The sequence below is a fragment of the Sus scrofa genome, chromosome 13 (assembly GCF_000003025.6).
Source record: "Sus scrofa isolate TJ Tabasco breed Duroc chromosome 13, Sscrofa11.1, whole genome shotgun sequence".
In the NCBI taxonomy this organism is placed as follows: domain Eukaryota; kingdom Metazoa; phylum Chordata; class Mammalia; order Artiodactyla; family Suidae; genus Sus; species Sus scrofa.
The window spans coordinates 60,599,832-60,618,221 of NC_010455.5; the positions used below are offsets into that span (position 1 = coordinate 60,599,832).

At 37.4% G+C, this 18,390-nt stretch overlaps 1 long non-coding RNA gene across 1 annotated transcript in view; it reads left to right on the forward strand.

The window, feature by feature from the left end:
• Positions 769–18,390, forward strand: part of LOC110256477 — a 63,293-nt gene continuing 45,671 nt past the window's right edge. Inside the window, exon 1 of the long non-coding RNA XR_002338060.1 lies at positions 769–11,740. This is a non-coding gene — a long non-coding RNA (uncharacterized LOC110256477). The remainder of the gene's footprint in view (positions 11,741–18,390) is intronic.

Below are 18,390 nucleotides of genomic sequence, written 5' to 3' on the forward strand. Positions count from 1 at the left end.
GATGAAAGGAAGAAGAAAGGAAGGGAGGAAGGAAGGAGAGATACAATTATATATACAGAGAGTATGAGAGAAAGAAAAAGCCTAAAAATCATGAACCCAAATAAAAAGTTAACAGTGATTGTCTCTAGGGGTTTGGTATTATGAAGAATCCTTATTTTCCACTTTGTGTACTTCTGAATGGATTGAATTTTATTACAATAAGCATATATTTTTTACAATTAGAGAAAGGATATTTCTATCAGAAAATGAAGTCAGAAAAAGAGACTTCAGTTCTTCATTAACTTTTCCCAATTTGAATACTACCTATATTAGAGATCATTTTAAGATATTTTTAAGTGTTCTGAAAATAAAGCGTGGTATAAAATAAGCTACTTGGTATACTGAAAAGAATATTGGCCTAAATTTCAAAGTCTTATGAGTCCTAGCTCTTCCTTTTCTCTAACTGAAAATAAAATACCACGATGCAATCCTCCCTTACTAGGAATGGCCTAAAAAAACTAGGATATGGAAAACCTAGGTTCAAGTCCTAGTTCAGCTACTTATTTGCTGTAGAACCTTGGTCAAGCTATTTAAGATTTCTAGGAAGTTCCCATTGTGGCTCAGCAGTAAGGAGCCCAACTAGTATCCCTGAGGATGCAGGTTCGATCCCTGGCCTCACTCAGTGGGTTAAGAATCCAGCGTTGCCATGAGCTATGGTGTAGGTTGCAGACATGGCTTGGATCCTGCATTGCTGTAGCTATAGCACAGGCCAAGAGCTCTAGCTCTAATTTGACCCCAGCCAGGGAAATTTCATGTGCCACAAGTGTGGCCCTAAAAAGAAAAAAAAAAAAAAGATTCCCAGACCTCATTTGCAATACGTATAATTTAGGAATGATTAACTGTTGAATAATTGATATTTATTCAAAAATTATTAGTCCAGATGTAGTTAGTCTTTGTTCTCATGGAATTTGCAGTACAGAAGGAGAGTTCAACATTAAATAATATACAAATAAATGAATGAGGAATAGAAGACAAATAATGATCCTTTCAGAGCATATAACAAAAGTACCTGACCTAGTCATTACCAAGTGATACTTTTCTTGGATTTGATGGATAAGTAGTCATTAACTTGGTTAAAAGAGGGGGTGAAAGGAAGTACATTCCAGGATTGGGAAGTACAATGTTCAAAGGTCCTGTGGTAGCAAAAAGCATAGATAGTTTGAAGAGCTAAAATAAGGCCAGTAGAAATAGCTATTGAAATGTTTTAAGCATGGGAGTGAATGTTACAGGGTAATTTGAGATGATATAAAACAGGGCATAGAATAATGCTTTTATCATTAAACAACAAGATATGCTAGATGTTAATAGGAGATAAAAGTATACAAATCACTTAAAACAATTTTCCCCCAACTCAAAAGCATTATCAAAATACTACCTGATGTTGTTCAGTAACTAGGGTGCTTCACTAAAAAAAGGCAAGAGTGAAATATAATGGCACCACTGAGATTTTTTTTCCAAGGTGAAAATCTTCCAGCTGAAAGAGCAAAAGATATAAGGTACACCATGTTTAAAAGAACAGCCTGACTTTAGGGAAAACAAATGAAAGGATTTGTCAGAAATCTCCACTGCAGAGCTACTGATGGATGCTAACTCAGTTTGATACAGTACAGGGGAAACGCCAGAGGAGCAGCCATACAGGTTGTGATCAAATGTACCTGCTTGGAAACAATTAAATATGCAGTCACCTGAATTCCTGGGTCAGTTTCCAACTAAAGAAATTATAAGCTACTTTGCTACAACTAAAATTTCTCCTTAAGTAACATAAAATGGATATTTTATTTTGAACTGAAGTGAAATTTCAAGAAAAGTATCAATGGAATTGGTGAGGTTTTATTTTTTTTCTTCCTTAAGAATACTGCTGGGGAATTTACTAATAGACATACAAATGAGGGTGATAGGATGTCAGCTCCAGTAAGAACATTAATTAAAAGAAAAGTGTTGACATTTCTGTAAGTTCATGCTAGTAGATCAAACACAAACCCAAAGGAAGAGAGAGAAGGTCAAGGTGATATTCTACATGCCAGAAAGTAAGTTAAAAGTTTCTGAATAAGCTAAGATATATGAAGCTGCAGACCTGTCGACTTTTTTTGCTTATAAAGAGTCTAAAATAGAACCACCTAAAACTTAAGTGGCAAGGAATTTGGAGAAATATTAGGTAGCAACTGGCATGACTTAATGTAGAAGAGACCAATATAAATTTTGTTCTTTGACAAAGCAGCAGATCATGAAAATAAAGGAAGCAAGGATATGAAATCTACTGTAACTTTAGCAACATTTTAAGTTCTATCATGCAATACACAGTACCATGTAAGAGGAAATGTACTGAGGTGACTAGAAAAGTGGTTAATTTTACACCAGAATAAATTGCAGATATATTGAAGATTTAAATATCCAAAAATTAAATTATTAAAAGATACCTGAATATTTACTGGAAAGAGCAACCATAAGCAATGTGAAAAAACATAAAGTCAAAGAAAAAAGGGAAAGTACTTATAACATCATCATCAAATGAACACACTAGCAAATACAAAAAAAAAAAATCCAAAATAAAGACAATTAACAGATTAGGGAAAACAATGGCAAATAATATGGTAGAAGCCAGACTACAATTTTTCTTATACAGCAAGTCACCAAGATACCAATGAGAAAATAAGAATGACAAAGACAATAGAATTAAGTCCAGGTTTCTAAGGAGGTTTTGTTTGGGTCATTAGTTTGATCCCTATGTATCTTTGTTTTCTCCTGTCATATAACAAATTATCTCAGAATTTAACAGCGTAAATTACTAAATATTTATCATCTCACGGTTTCTGTAAATTAGAAATTTAGAAGCACCTTAGCTCACTGGGACAGTAGTCCTCTGAGGCCTTGACTAGGGCTGGAAAATCTATTCCCAAGATGGCTCATATACCTGGATGCTGGAAGGAGTCATGAGTCTCATGTTACTTCTCCATAGGCTGGCTGAGTATCCTCTCATCATGGTAGCTGATTTCCTCCTCAGTGAATGATTCAAGAAATAACAAGGGGAAAGCCATAGTGTGTTTTACGAGCTAGCCTCATAAGTCACATTTTGTTTCTTCCATAACATTTTATTGGTTACACAGGGCAGCCCCATCCAATGTGGGAGAAGAATAAACTAGGGCTTGATTGTCATAAGATTCCCATTGATTTCCCAAAGAAAATGTAAATATTTCCTTCATTGCCTAAACATTTATTGAATATCTAGAATGTGCTATCCAGAGTACTAAGTGCTACCTTGGTAAAACCAATTCAAAACAGGTGATCTCACAGTCACAAAGAATTCTAGCAATAGTAGTATATTTCAAAAGTGGGCAAGAGTGAGCAATGTACTTATCAAGTGGCTCAACTTCTATGGGCTACTGCTCTAAAAGAATATCAAAATTCTTTTCAATGGCCAAAGAGCTGTCCGTCAATGTCAAGATATTTCTGCCCAACACTACTCTTGTCCCAAGTATGTCAACACAAATTTCCAAACAAAGCCAGTAGCTTTCTAGCCAGGACCAATACAAGAATACTCAACTTGTGCTTGAAAGGTTTGCAGAAATTCTCTAGATTGTTTGAAGTTGCAGAAATTCTCTATATTGTTTCAAATCTAACTTATAAATTGTCCTAAAGGTCTAAAACTCTACCCTATTTACCAAAGATTATGCTATTAGTCCACAAACCTTCAAGTATGCATCTTGCTTTGTCTACTACCCAATCAACAAAAATTTGTGGAATACCTGGCACTATACTATCTCTGGAAAAACACACATTGTCTCCATGGGAAAAATAGGCAACAAGTAAGCAAACAACTAAATAATGTAGCTTGTCCGGCTCTGGGAATGAGACCTTGAAATAGCATACATTCCTATTAAACCACATCTTTGTTGTCCATCTTGGGATGGAAAGTCTGACCATAATCAAATAGATAAAAAAAAGTACAGAACACTCTAGTGAATACACAAATATATCTTATTCTGTTAGCACTATCCCCAGTTAAGGAATGCTTCACTTTGAAATTATTTTTGTCTTTAAATATTCCATCGCTTTTTTTCTTACTTTTAGTTTATTTTTCATTTATTAAAGTGTAGCTGATTTGCTATGTTGTACCAAGTTCTGTTGTATAGCAAAGTGACACAGTCATACATATATATATATACATTTTTTCCTCATATTATCTTCCAACAGGTTCTTGCCCAAGAGATTGCTTTAACTCCCCATGGTATACAGTAGGACCTCATTGCTTATCCATTCTAAATATAATAGTTTGAATCAATTAACCCCAAACTCCCCATCCATTCCACTCCCTTCCACCTCCCCCTTGGAAACCACAAGTCTATTTTCTATGTTCGTGAGTTTGTCTCTGTTTTGTAGATAGATTCATTTAGACCTTGCTTTCTGAGATTCTAGGCCTAATTAGAATTACTAATTCTATTGATTACTAATTCTATTGATTACTAATGATGTAATCAATAATAATAATACAGTACTTACAGTTTTAAATATTTTTCTTAAATATCTCATTTAAAAATAATAATACAGCTGATAATGTTATATTAATAAAGCTTATTAAGCATTATGAAAATGCTTGGCAGGAACTTGGATCTATCAGATGATGGTTTGGCTGAAACAGGGGAAAAGAGGAGAGTCCTTCAAATGAGGTAATAGAGCTATGAGAAAAGGATGAAACTATACAGGGCCTTAAGGCCCATGCTAAGGAGTTTAGGTTTTAAGCTACATGCACTGGGAAACCAGGGAATAATTCTCCTCAAGCAAGTGACAAGTTCAGACTTAAATCTGTATTTCCTGGCATGCTGCATTATATCTATGCAGTTGTGTGAAAACTGCTAAAGAGAGAGTGGGTCAGTCAAGGCCAAGGAACTAGGCAGGCTGACTTGGCATATATAGGTACCCAGACCCTTGGCTTTGTCTTCATTAGAACAGTGCCACTTACGGTGGACACTTAAATAAACACAACTATTGCTACTGAAGGTTGGTATGTCCTCATTTACTGAAAGTGAAAGGTCTTCTCTTCATGACTCATCCACATATCCTGCCGATCCTCTTAATTAAAAAGTTTTCAAACAAGTTGATGCATTAGTTATTATGAGCCCAGACCCACCAGGCATAAATCCTTTTTGCCACCCATATGCATGCCAGAACTTCACTGCTACATCTTTAATCATTATGAGGGAGATTCTTCAATATAATTTTCATGACACCATCTGCCATGTTCTCCTCTTATGCTTATTGGTGGGGCGACTGCTCAGTGATTATAAATATCAGATCTGGCTTCTTTTAAAAATAAAGCCCTAACAGAGACTCAAGGTGGGGAGAAAGAGTCATAAGACTTATCACAGTCTTAGGAATGTATTCTGGGTTAGTCTTTTTTACACCAAAATCAATAATGCAGCTAAGAATGGAAGTAAACTGAATTTGTGATCATCTTAGTTTTCAGCAAATTAACTGACTCATTCTTGCATCCTTTTAAAGTATTGTACTTTTCCATCAGTATAATTGGTTATAGATTGAGAACACTTAAAGGGGGAATAGCAGTTGTAAAAATTAAGCTGTCTCTCCACTTACCTTAAACCTAACTATCCAACGACTCTGAAGCTCAATATCCTCTGAGATGACTTCTCTGATTAACATAATCACATGTTTTCTTCATATTATGTGACATTATATGTGGCCTCTGGCACAAAGCCACTAGCAAATAGGCATGTATCTTATTTGTTTTTTTTCCATTCCCTACCCTCCAACAACAACAACAAAAAAATCCTCAGAGACAAGGACTTGGTTGAAAGGAATTTATTTTGGAGATACTCACGGGAAGCAGGAATTACAAAATGAGGAGAGTAAGACATAGAAGGAGAGGGAAAAAAATGGAGTGCTGATAACCACTGTGGGCAACTGATAACTCAGTGCAGCTGGGGACTAATTCTTGAGAGTCCACAGAGAATACACCTAAGAATTTCCTCTAAAGGACTAGAGGCTAAGGCGTTTATCTTATTTTTCCACTGATTGAGATTTGCCACTGGAGGTATTAACTCTGTGCTCTTCTATTCTGCCCAAAAGGTAGACTAAGAGAGCTTTGGGGACTTAAAAAAAAAAAAAAAAAAAAAAAAAAAAAGCCCTGAGGTAGAACAGAGAGGTGGAAGGCTTTTAAGGTGGGATACGGTCAGCTTACATGGGAACTGTCCAACACAGATACATCTGAATTCATGATGGATTAAGAGAATGTGGACACAAAAAGTATCTGCTGCAACAAAGAAGTGATATTGCTATTGATAATGTGAAAAGTGTGAACAATCATTTCTCTTATTTCTTAGAGTTATAGAGAGACTGACTGATCAGCTGGCTGAGTCTGAGAATTGCTTGACAAGTAGTAAATGAGGACCTAGTGACAATTAGCTGAACACCATTGGGCAATACAGAAGTTAAAGACAAGATGTGCAGTTCTCAAGGAGTTTATAATCTAGTAGGGATTATCAGCAGCCATAAAACACACTACTATATAACTACTGGTTTTGACAATAAAGGCACAAAAAGTGAAAGACAGTATCTTGAAGTGATTTAGAAATTCCACTCTGGAGTCAGACTTAGGTTTACATCTATGCCAGTAAGTTACCCTAATATCAATTCCTATTATCCTACTCCTTCGGTATCATAATTTGTTCATCAAAAAAAAAAGAAAAGAAAAATAATAGTATCTGCTTCACAGTATGGTTGTGAGAATTAAATATATGTAAAGAATTAATTGCAGTGCCTGGGACATAAATTTTCAGTAAATAATGGTTATTTTTATGAAGACTGAGTAGAAATATAAAAGAATGAGATTTTAGGAAAAGACAAAGGATCTCATCTTCATGCCAGATCTTTTCTCTTCCTTAAATACCAATCTTCTATAGTCCCTATTCTAGTGCCATTTTACCTTTTTAAAATGCTACATTATCTAAGGAACTATGAATAGTAAAACCAAAATACAGTGATTTTAAGATACAGAAATAGAGCACAAGATGCATGGGCTTTAGAGCAATACTAACCTAAATTCAAATCCATACATTTTGTCACTGCATGACTTTGGATAAATCTAAGTGCTCTGCCATTGGGTTTTCTGATCTATAAAATGGGAACAATATTGTCTGCTTCATATTGTCTGCCACTACAAAGTTTAAGTGAGAGTATTTCTAAAGAGTTCCCAACACATTTCATACCCTCAAAAGTGAATATTCACTCTTGGACACTTACTAGGCACTATACCAGGTTCTGGGGAATAAAAAGACAAGGGCATGAACAAGGTATGGTCTCAATAGTAAAAAGTATTACAGGTTAATGTTAATACTTAAACAAACCCAGTCATTTATGGTACTCAAGTTAGTAAGTTACCCTAATATCAACTCCTATTATCCTACTATTAAAGGGAAGGATGGAGTAAGGGAAACAGGGAGAGAAAGAAGAAACTAAGCTGGTTAGCTCTGAGACAGGGTTCCTGGAAGTACAAGATGATGAGATCTATCTAAATTCAGACTCTCTCTAAGGGTAGGTAATCGGAAGCTCGCAACATGAGCCAAAGTCAGAGAAGGTTTCTCTAACAAAGGGCTAAGCATGTATAAGGTCAACCCTACCTACCCTGAACTTGGAACATGTAACAGTGTTGCTCCTCCCCTATATTTTAATCCAGGTAAAACCAATTAATAACCACAAGGAAGGGAGATGATGTCATATGTTGAACAGAGAGAAACAAAGAACAAGGTGAGGGTAAGGAATGCTCTACAAGCACAGTATATATATGGTCTCATCACAAGTCAATGCCTTGCAAAGCTATAGTGGTGATTCATCAACGAGGAGGATACAAGACAATATCTCAATTTTACTGTATCTCAAGAATGGGTCTCAGAATGAGCATGGTCTTTACGGGTCTGCACTCCTCCTTTGCTCAATAGCATTCCTTCCTCACATTTGCAGAACACTTTATAGTTCACAAACCACTTTAATGTCCATTATCTCACATAATTCTCAGAAAACTCTGTGTGATTTGAGACTTTTTATCTCCATTTCATAGCTGAACAATCAGTCTTAGAATGCATATGCAACCTGTCTGAGGTCCCAAGATGTAAAAGAACTCAGACTAAAATTCAAATTTTCTGGTCCCATTTCCTGATCATTTCTCACATGTGCATAGACTTCTGAGGGAAAAGAAGGTGAAATCAATGGAAATGGAAGGCAGTGACAATGGGAAGCAATCTGTCCTCAGAAAACTTGAGGGATGTCCTTCAAATCAGAATTCCTAAAAAAAGAACTGGTCATTCCAAATCTATGCCATCACTAAAGGCAGTTAGATGTGGAAACCTTTATGAGCATGGAGCTTACTCCATGAAGAACACCATTAGACTCAAGACAGTAAAATTCATTTTAAACTAAATGGTGAGTAATCAAGTTGCTAAGGTTTATGAGCCTTGCACTAACACTAATACTGAGGTACAGTGTCAACAATAAAACCATAACCACTGGCAAAACTAGCCTTCTGTGGAAAAAAGGCAGGTCTTTTCCCTCAGCCTAAAGGCAAAAACAGCATCAGGCAATTTCAAGAATAACAAGATCACTTTCTCTTGCATGGTCCTAAATAGTGAATAGAAAGTACAGCTTCACCCTTAGAAATAAATGATTGTTTGATAATGGGACAAGGACAAGAGTATGTAATTCTCTAGCTAAATGTCAAGCATTTACAAAAGTGGGTGTGTCTATATAATAAAATATCCCCAAAAGCATGGCCAGAGACAAGAAGAAAATACAGAGCCCCTTTACATCCAAGTCTGCACATGCAATTGTCTGCTACCACAGCAGAGTTCCCCAAAAAGATGTGATTTTAAGCAGAAAAGGACTGAGCCCAGTGGGCTTGTCAGAATGAATTATCCTCCTATTTAGCCCCTAGAGAGATAAATGAATCAGTCCATTGAGGTCTGATGAAAATCTACTTCAAAACGACTGTTTTGGTTTTTGCTTATTTGGTAGAGAGTTGTTCTTCTTAACTGTATTGACTAAGAGAAACAACTGCTTCCAGAGGTCAGCCCTGGACAGGACTGGCAAGCCTCAGCATACCCACTGAGAAGGACCTTGTCTTCATACTGGCTCTAGAGCCTCACTGTCCAGTGTAGTCACCAAGAGACACACAGCCAGTGAGCACTAAAATATGGCCAATCCAAATAACACATGTGGTAAGTATAAACTACACACCAGATTCTGAAGACTTAGCAAGAAAATAATGTAAGCTATCTCATTAATAATTTCTATATTGATTACATGCTAAAATGATAGAATTTTAGATGTATCAGCTTAACTAAAACAGATTATTAGCTATAATTTAAAAATTAATTTCACCTATTTCTTTATATATTTTAAAATGTGGCTACTATAAAATGCAAAATTACAAATCTATCTCATATACGCAACTTACATTGTCTTTCTACAGGACTGTGCTGTTCTAGAGGGTATATACTTATCATAAAAAAAAAAAAACTCTATCAAGCCATTTAGGTAAATTTAAAAGGAAAAGGTATAACAGCCATGTTTTAATGCTCTTGAGTTCAAGTAATTTGGAAGTGGCTTTGCTTGCCTTCTAATGTGCTTTGAAAGTAAAAGGATGCAAAATATTGTATTTGCTTGCCTGACTGTTTTAGGCAGATTGAGATTTCATTGTCCCCAGTAGGAACAGTGTCTGTTTAACTGATGTGTAGAGTTTCAACATTGCATGATGGGGCATGTGGGTGTTTAACTGTGACACTTGAGAATGCTTATAGTTCAGCTGTTAGAATGCGGAGTTGATCAGTGCTGATGAGTCTAAGGCTGAGTGTTCAATCCCCACCCAGACACACTTAGCTCAGCTGTTTTAAAACTAGGGATACACTCCCCATCTAAGCTTGCTTTCTTGCAAATGTTTACTATTGGTGACAGTGAGGGCCAGTAAAATAGTTGTACTGTACATTCTTCAAATCCATCACCACATGCAAACTGCCATTTGATCCATTTTAGAAAATCCATCAGTACTACCACATAAAGCAGCCCAGTTTCATCCTTTAGGGGGAGTGCCTCACCTGTGCCACGTTGTCACATAAAGGAAAACATTTTACATTCCTTTGTTTAAAAAGAGGGATTTTTTAATGCATGTAGGTTGCAAAAGCTAATTTAAAAATACTGTTTCCTTTCCCTCATTTGCTTCTTGGAAAATCATTTTCAAAGTAAAAAAGGTCCCAAACTAAATCCTATCCATCTAGGAGATGTAAATCATAATGGAAAGCATGCACTTATATACTGTGGCTTCACATCAGTTTCTAAAACTTTGCTATTGAACAACTCCTTACATTAAATTAGATTTTTGAGTGATTTTTGTCCCTCAGATTGCCAAGAGATAGAAGCCAACAGTGCTACGTAAATGAGACTGGAGTCTGGAGATCCTGATCATAGGCCAGGCTTTGCACAATAGCTGTGTGGCCTGGGACAATTCATTTCCCTCTCTGGTTCTGAGTGCCCCTCCCCCCACACCCTGCCTCATAAGAGCAGACTCACAACTAGTCTTATCCTATTGTTTTGAAGCACCTGACAGATGATCTTTAGGAGCCTATACTCTGATTTTAAATTTTCTCAAATCCATTTTTTTTCCTGTTCCTCTTCAAGAGCAATAGAGGTGACACCTCATGATTTTGGCTGACCTTCATTTTTAACAGCTGTGCCAGTCAGCTTTGGAACAGGCTCCCATCTCCAGTGGCTTTTGCACCTGTGATCTGGCTGGCTCAAGCTCTCTGTTTTCTGCCTGCTTTGGCAGCAGATTGGAAGTGAGAGTGGTTGCCTATGTTGTTCTCTGAGCTTTGTACCCCTGGTGACTCAGCTAGTAGATATCTAAGGGCCTTGTCAACAGCTAAGACTATCTCTGCATTTCCTTGGCTCAAAACGTAGTCCTGGGAATTACTCTGGCTGGATCTAGCTAAACATCTGCCTTCCAAAGTGAAGGTTAACCTTTTCTTAAACACCAGCCAACAAGAAGGCTAGGACAAAGTGGGCCTATTGTAGCTTGACAACATTAATACATCCATAGAATTTGGACAACAGATGCTAAAATCATCATAAAAGATAACATGTATTGAGCACTTACCATAGACTAGACACTGTTATATAGTGTATGTGGGGTGGGTTTCTAATTTAATCTTTATAACATGCCTATGTAATGTAATAAGTACTATTATTACTGCCATTTTACAAATATGGAAACAGGTTTAGAGAGATAAAGAAACATTCCCATAGACTAATAGCTTCTAAGTGACAGGGGTAGGATTTGAAGATAGCTAGAGATGCTTAATTCTAGAGCTCAGAGAGATATGTACTCTACCATCAGTATAATTTTTGGTGGTCATTGTGACCCAAAAATTCAAGTTGGGATTGCTCGACTACATCATTTCTTCTATCTGAGGTGGCTAAACATCTTAAATAGTTGTGCATTAGATCCAGTCCATTGAGAAGCAGGCACCAAGGCAGATTAGATATCACTATTTATTTTTAAGCTTCCTTCCACTCCTCACATTTTTTTCCCTCCTTTTAAGGGAAAAGGCAGAAGAGAAGAGGCACAACAGGAGGCAGGCAATTCTCAAATTTCTACAGTTCAATCTTCAGTGCCAGAAGGTATGAGAGAATACAACTTTCACAGGTATGTCCCTGAAAATCTTAGAAGGAACTGAGACCTAGGACATTTCTGCATTTATACTCATCTACTTATTTTCTTGCTCTAAATCCATTCAATGTCTGTTCTTCCTTCCAAAGGTAACTCAGATCACAGCATAGCACCATGGAACATAAATCATTCTGAATAGGACTCTGTTTCTAGGGCATATCAGTGTATACTCAGGGGATCGGCCTTTAAAAACTACCTGCCAATGTAGGTAGATCAGGGTTCTACTACAATACTTACAACCCAACACAGTGAAAAATCTTCAGCATTCACCCATTTTCCAACACTGTCACACTTTGCTCATCTATTCTGAAATACCTTTGAAATCTCATCTTGCAGAAAGGAGCTTATAAATAGCAGAAGAAATCATAAAAATCACGTTTACCAGCATCTCATCTAGAGAAAGAGCTAAGGATAAAGCATGAACATTATTAACAGGCCCCCAAGCTTCAGATCTGATTGCATTAGATCTGCCAAGTTAACCAGAACCTCACTGGATTATCCTGGTCTCCTCCACTGTATGTCTCAGGTTAAAGACACATCTCTGAGCCTCCCTCTAAACTGAGGCTGATTTATCAGGTGGTATCTGCCAAAGCCAACAGCTCAAGTGAAAAATGATTGAGGGTTGCTAAGACAATTTCCCCAAGCAGCTGCAATTTTCACCACGCTCCAACCCTACCATATCTGGACTCTCACTTAGAAAGGTGGCTAGTATACTGGAAGGAGCACTCACTAATAGTAATAGCTACTAAATTCTCACTATGTAACAGGCATTTTATGTGTATTATTTCCACCCTGCTGACAGACTAAGGAAGTAGGTGTGATTATCCCCATTTTCGAGTCAAGTAAAGATGAGAGGGCATCCATTATTTACCCAAGGTCACATATTTAGTGCCTGATAGAGCCAGGATGTAAATGAGCTCTTTCTGATTCCATGTAACTCTCTATATCATTACCATCTCCAATTTTTTTTCAAATTACAGCTGTTTATTTATTTAGTAGAATGATTTTTATTTTTTTCATTATACCTAGTTTACAGTGTTCTGACAATTTTCTACTGTACAGCAAGGTGATCCAGTCACACATACATATATATACATTTTTTTCTCACATTATCCTCCATTGTAAGTGACTAGATATAGTTTTCAATGCTATACATCAGGATCTCATTGCTTATCCTTTCCAAATGCAAGAGTTTGCATCTATTAACCCCAAATTCCCAATCCATCCCACTCCCTCCCCATCCCCCCTTGGCAACCGTAAGTCTATTCTCCAAGTCCGTGATTGTCTTTTCTGTGGAAAGGTTCATTTGTGCCTTATATTAGATTCCATATATAAGTGATATCATAGGGTATTCGTCTTTCTCTTTCTGACTTATTTAGTCTGAGGGTCTCTAGTTCTATCCATGTTGCTGCAGATGGCATTATTTTGTTCTTTTTTATGGCTGAGAAGTATTCCATTGTGTATATATACATCTTCTTAATTCAATCATCTGTTGATGAACATCTAGGTTGTTTTCATGTCTTGGTTATTATGAATAGTGCTGCAATGAACATGTGGGTACATGTGTCTTTTTCAAGGAAAGTTTTGTCCGGATATATGCCCAAGAGTGGGATTGCTGGGTAATATGGTAGGTCTATGTATAGATTTCTAAGGTGGCTCCATATTGATCTCCATAGTGGTTGTACCAGCTTACATTCCCATGAACAGTGTAGGAGGGTTCCCTTTTCTCCACACCCTCTCCAGCATTTGTTATTTGTGGACTCATTAATGATGGCCATTCTGACTGGTTTGAGGTTGTATCTCATAGTAGTTTTGATTTGCATTTCTCTAATCATCAGTGTACCATCGCCAAACTTAAGGCAGGAAACTTGATCTGAGCCCTGGAACTGCCAGTTGGGTGTCCTTTGACAAAACTTACTTCATTTTACTCTGGGTCTTATTTGGTTCAGCCAAAGAAAAGAAATAATGCTAGTGAATCTTAGTTTGGGATATAGTCCCAGGAGTCAAGTTGACTGGGTGTAAGTGGTTTTCACCTTCGCCTAGCCTAGAGAGTATACAGGCTCTATCATTATGGCATCATCTGTGCATAGGGGTTTAGCCAAAATGCCTGGTATAATATATCTCAGGCAAGGATAAAATGCGGAAATGCTCCAAGAGTAGAAAAGAAAAGATACAACTGTCTCCACCAAAGAACAAAAGATTACACTGGTCACAGAATGAAGAGGTTCATTGCCAGTCTTCCAAGGTTCAAATCTCAACAAGTTGGTATATCAGTTTCTCAGTGTCCTTGTCTGTAAGGTCCAGCTATTAATAGTATCTCATAGAGTCACTAAGTGACATAAGGCACTTCACACAGAGTAAGTATTAAATAAGTAATAGATATGATCATATAAAGTATACTACATGTTTGCTGAAATACACTTTTGTTCCTAAAAATTTTTCCTCCAACCTCTGGTAGAAAGTTTTGGTGGTGATAACATTACAATGGAAGAGGGCTGAAGTTAGGAGAAAGCTGTGAAAAGAGCTACAAGAGAATATTTATGCCCTATGTCAGCAAGATGTAGTCACACACACACATCTTTGATACAGACTTTGGAGGTTTTTTGGCTTTCAGACCATCAAGGACAATCAAGTTATTGAACATAGGCCAGTGATTTTCCTTTTAAGTTATTTCAGGCCATAAGTACAGATAAGGGATTCCTGGCCCTGATACTACTAGTGTCCATGTTATACCTTATCCTAGCTACTTACAAACTAGGTAGATTTTGCAGGAAAAGTGCTTAGATTTAATCCTGGCTTCATCACTGCTATAGATTTCATCCTAGAGAAGTCATTTAACCTTGCTAAGCCTCCCTTTTTCATCTGTAAAATGGGAATAATGTAATCCACTTCGTAGGGACACTAGAAGAATGCAATGAGACAATAAACTTGTGGCATTCAGAATAATGCCCCTCCCCACAAAATAGTCCAGGTCTTAATATCCAGAACCTGTGGCTATGTTGTGTTACATGGCAAAAGAGATGTTGAAAATGACATTAAGATTATAGATCTTTACAAATAAAAGTCCAGGACCAGATGGCTTCACAGGTGAATTCTATCAAACATATAAAGAGGAATAGGTGCCATCCTCCTTAAACTCTTTCAAAAGGTGGAAGAAGAAGGAATACTCCCAAAGACATTCTATGAGGCCACCATCACCCTCATTCCAAAACCAGGCAGAGATACCACCAAAAAAGAAAACTATCGCCCAATATCATTGATGAATATAGATGCAAAATTCTCAACAAAATCTTAGCCAACCGAATCCAACAACATATCAAAAAAATTATACACCATGACCAGGTTGGGTTCATCCCAGGTTCACAAGGATGGTTCAACATACGCAAATCAATCAGCATCATACACCACATTAACAAAAAAAAAAGTCAAAAATCATATGATCATCTCAATAGATGCAGAAAAAGCATTTGACAAAGTTCAACATCCATTCATGATCAAGACCCTCGCCAAAGTGGGTATAGAGGGAACATTCCTGAATATAATCAAAGCCATTTATGATAAACCCACAGCAAATATAATCCTCAATGGGGAAAAACTGAAAGCCTTCTCACTCAAATCTGGAACAAGACAGGGATGCCCACTCTACCACTGCTCTTCAACATCGTTTTGGAAGTCTTAGCCACAGCAATTAGACAAACAAAAGAAATAAAAGGCATCCATATAGGAAGAGAAGAGATCAAACTGTCACTGTATGCAGATGACATGATTCTATACCTAGAAAACCCTAAGGACTCAACCCAAAAACTCCTTGAACTGATTAATAAATTCAGCAAAGTGGCAGGATATAAGATTAACATTCAGAAGTCAGTTGCATTTCTGTATACCAGCAATGAAACATTAGAAAAGGAATACAAAAATACGATACCTTTTAAAATTGACCACACAAAATCAAATACCTCGGAATACACCTGACCAAGAGGTAAAGGACCTATATGCCAGAACTATAAAACCTTAATCAAAGAAATCAAAGAAGATGTAAAGAAATGGAAAGATATTCCATGTTCCTGGATTGGAAAAATCAATATTGTGAAAATGGCCATCCTACCCAAAGCAATCTACAGATTCAATGCAATCCCTATCAAATTACCCATGACATTTTTCACAGAACTAGAACAAACAATCCAAACATTTATATGGAACACAAAAGACCCAGAATCGCCAAAGCAATCCTGAGAAACAAAAACCAAGCAGGAGGCATAACTCTCCCAGACTTCAAGAAATACTACAAAGCCACAGTCATCAAAACAGTGTGTACTGGTATCAAAACAGACAGACAGACCAATGGAACAGAATAGAGAATCCGGAAATTAACCCTGACACCTTTGGTCAATTAATCTTTGACAAGGGAGGAAAGAACATAAAATGGGAAAAGGAAAGTCTATTCAGCAAGCATTGCTGGGAAACCTGGACAGCTGCATGCAAAGCAATGAAACTAGAACACACCCTCACACCATGCACAAAAATAAACTCCAAATGGCTGAAAGACTTCAATATACGACAGGACACCATCAAACTCCTAGAAGAAAACATAGGCAAAACACTCTCTGACATCAACATCATGAATATTTTCTCAGGTCAGTCTCCCAAAGCAATAGAAATTAGAGCAAAAATAAACCCATGGGACCTCATCAAACTGAAAAGCTTTTGCACAGCAAAGGAAACCCAAAAGAAAACAAAAGGACAACGTACAGAATGGGAGAAAATAGTTTCAAATGATGCAACTGACAAGGGCTTAATCTCTAGAATATATAAGCAACTTATACAACTCAACAGCAAAAAAAACAATCAATCAATGGAAAAATGGGCAAAAGACCTGAATAGACATTTCTCCAAAGAAGATATACAGATGGCCAACAAACACATGAAAAAATGCTCAACATCGCTGATTATAAGAGAAATGCAAATCAAAACTACCATGAGATACCACCTCACACCAGTCAGAATGGCCATCATTAATAAATCCACAAATAACAAGTGCTGGAGGGGCTGTGGAGAAAAGGGAACCCTCCTGCACTGCTGGTGGGAATGTAAACTGGTACAGCCACTATGGAGAACAGTTTGGAGATACCTTAGAAATCTATACATACAACTTCCATATGACCCTGCAATCCCACTCTTGGGCATCTATCCGGACAAAGCTCTACTTAAAAGAGACACATGCACCCTCATGTTCATTGCAGCACTATTCACAATAGCCAGGACATGGAAACAACCCAAATGTCCATCGACAGATGATTGGATTCGGAAGAGGTGGTATATATACACAATGGAATACTACTCAGCCATAAAAAAGGATGACATCATGCCATTTGCAGCAACATGGATGGAACTAGAGAATCTCATACTGAGTGAAATGAGCCAGAAAGACAAAGACAAATACCCTATGATATCACTTATAACTGGAATCTAATATCCAGCACAAATGAACATCTCCTCAGAAAAGAAAATCATGGACTTGGAGAAGAGACTTGTGGTTGCCTGATGGGAGGGGGAGGGAGTGGGAGGGATCGGGAGCTTGGGCTTATCAGTCACAACCTAGAATAGATTTACAAGGAGATCCCGCTGAATAGCATTGAGAACTATGTCTAGATACTCATGTTGCAACAGAAGAAATGGTGGGGGAAAAACTGTAATTGTAATGTATACATGTAAGGATAACCTGACCCCCTTGCTGTACAGTGGGAAAATAAAATTAAAAAAAAAAAAAGATTATAGATCTTAAATTATAGAAACTGTCTTAGATTTTTCCAAGTGGGCTCCATCACATGGATCCTTAAAAGTGAAAGAGAAAGGTAGAAAAGCTGTTCAGAGATGACATGGCAGGGGAGTTCCACTGCACAAACTGATTCAACTCACCATTGCTAGTTTTAAAGATGGAGGAAGTAGGTCACCAATGAAGGAATGCAAGCGGCCTTTAAAAGCTAGGAATAGCCTGAGCTGATAACCAGCAAGAAAACTGGGACTTCAGTCCTTCCAGAGCAAGGAACTGAATTCTGCCAAATATTGGAATAAGAAGAAAACAGATCCTCCAGAAGGGAATACAGGCTTCCCAACACCTTGACTGTAGCCCAGGAACTTCTTGTTAGACTTCTGACCTATAGACTGGAATCGAAAATGTGTGGTGTGTTAAACTGCTACATTTGTGGAAATCTGTTATGGCAATAATGGAAAAGTGATGCAGAATGTCAAGTACTTAAAATGTGCCTGACCTAAATAGACATTTCTCCAAAGAAGATATACAGATGGCCAACAAACACATGAAAAAATGCTCAACATCGCTGATTATAAGAGAAATGCAAATCAAAACTACCATGAGATACCACCTCACACCAGTCAGAATGGCCATCATTAATAAATCCACAAATAACAAGTGCTGGAGGGGCTGTGGAGAAAAGGGAACCCTCCTGCACTGCTGGTGGGAATGTAAACTGGTACAGCCACTATGGAGAACAGTTTGGAGATACCTTAGAAATCTATACATACAACTTCCATATGACCCCACAATCCCACTCTTGGGCATCTATCCGGACAAAGCTCTACTTAAAAGAGACACATGCACCCTCATG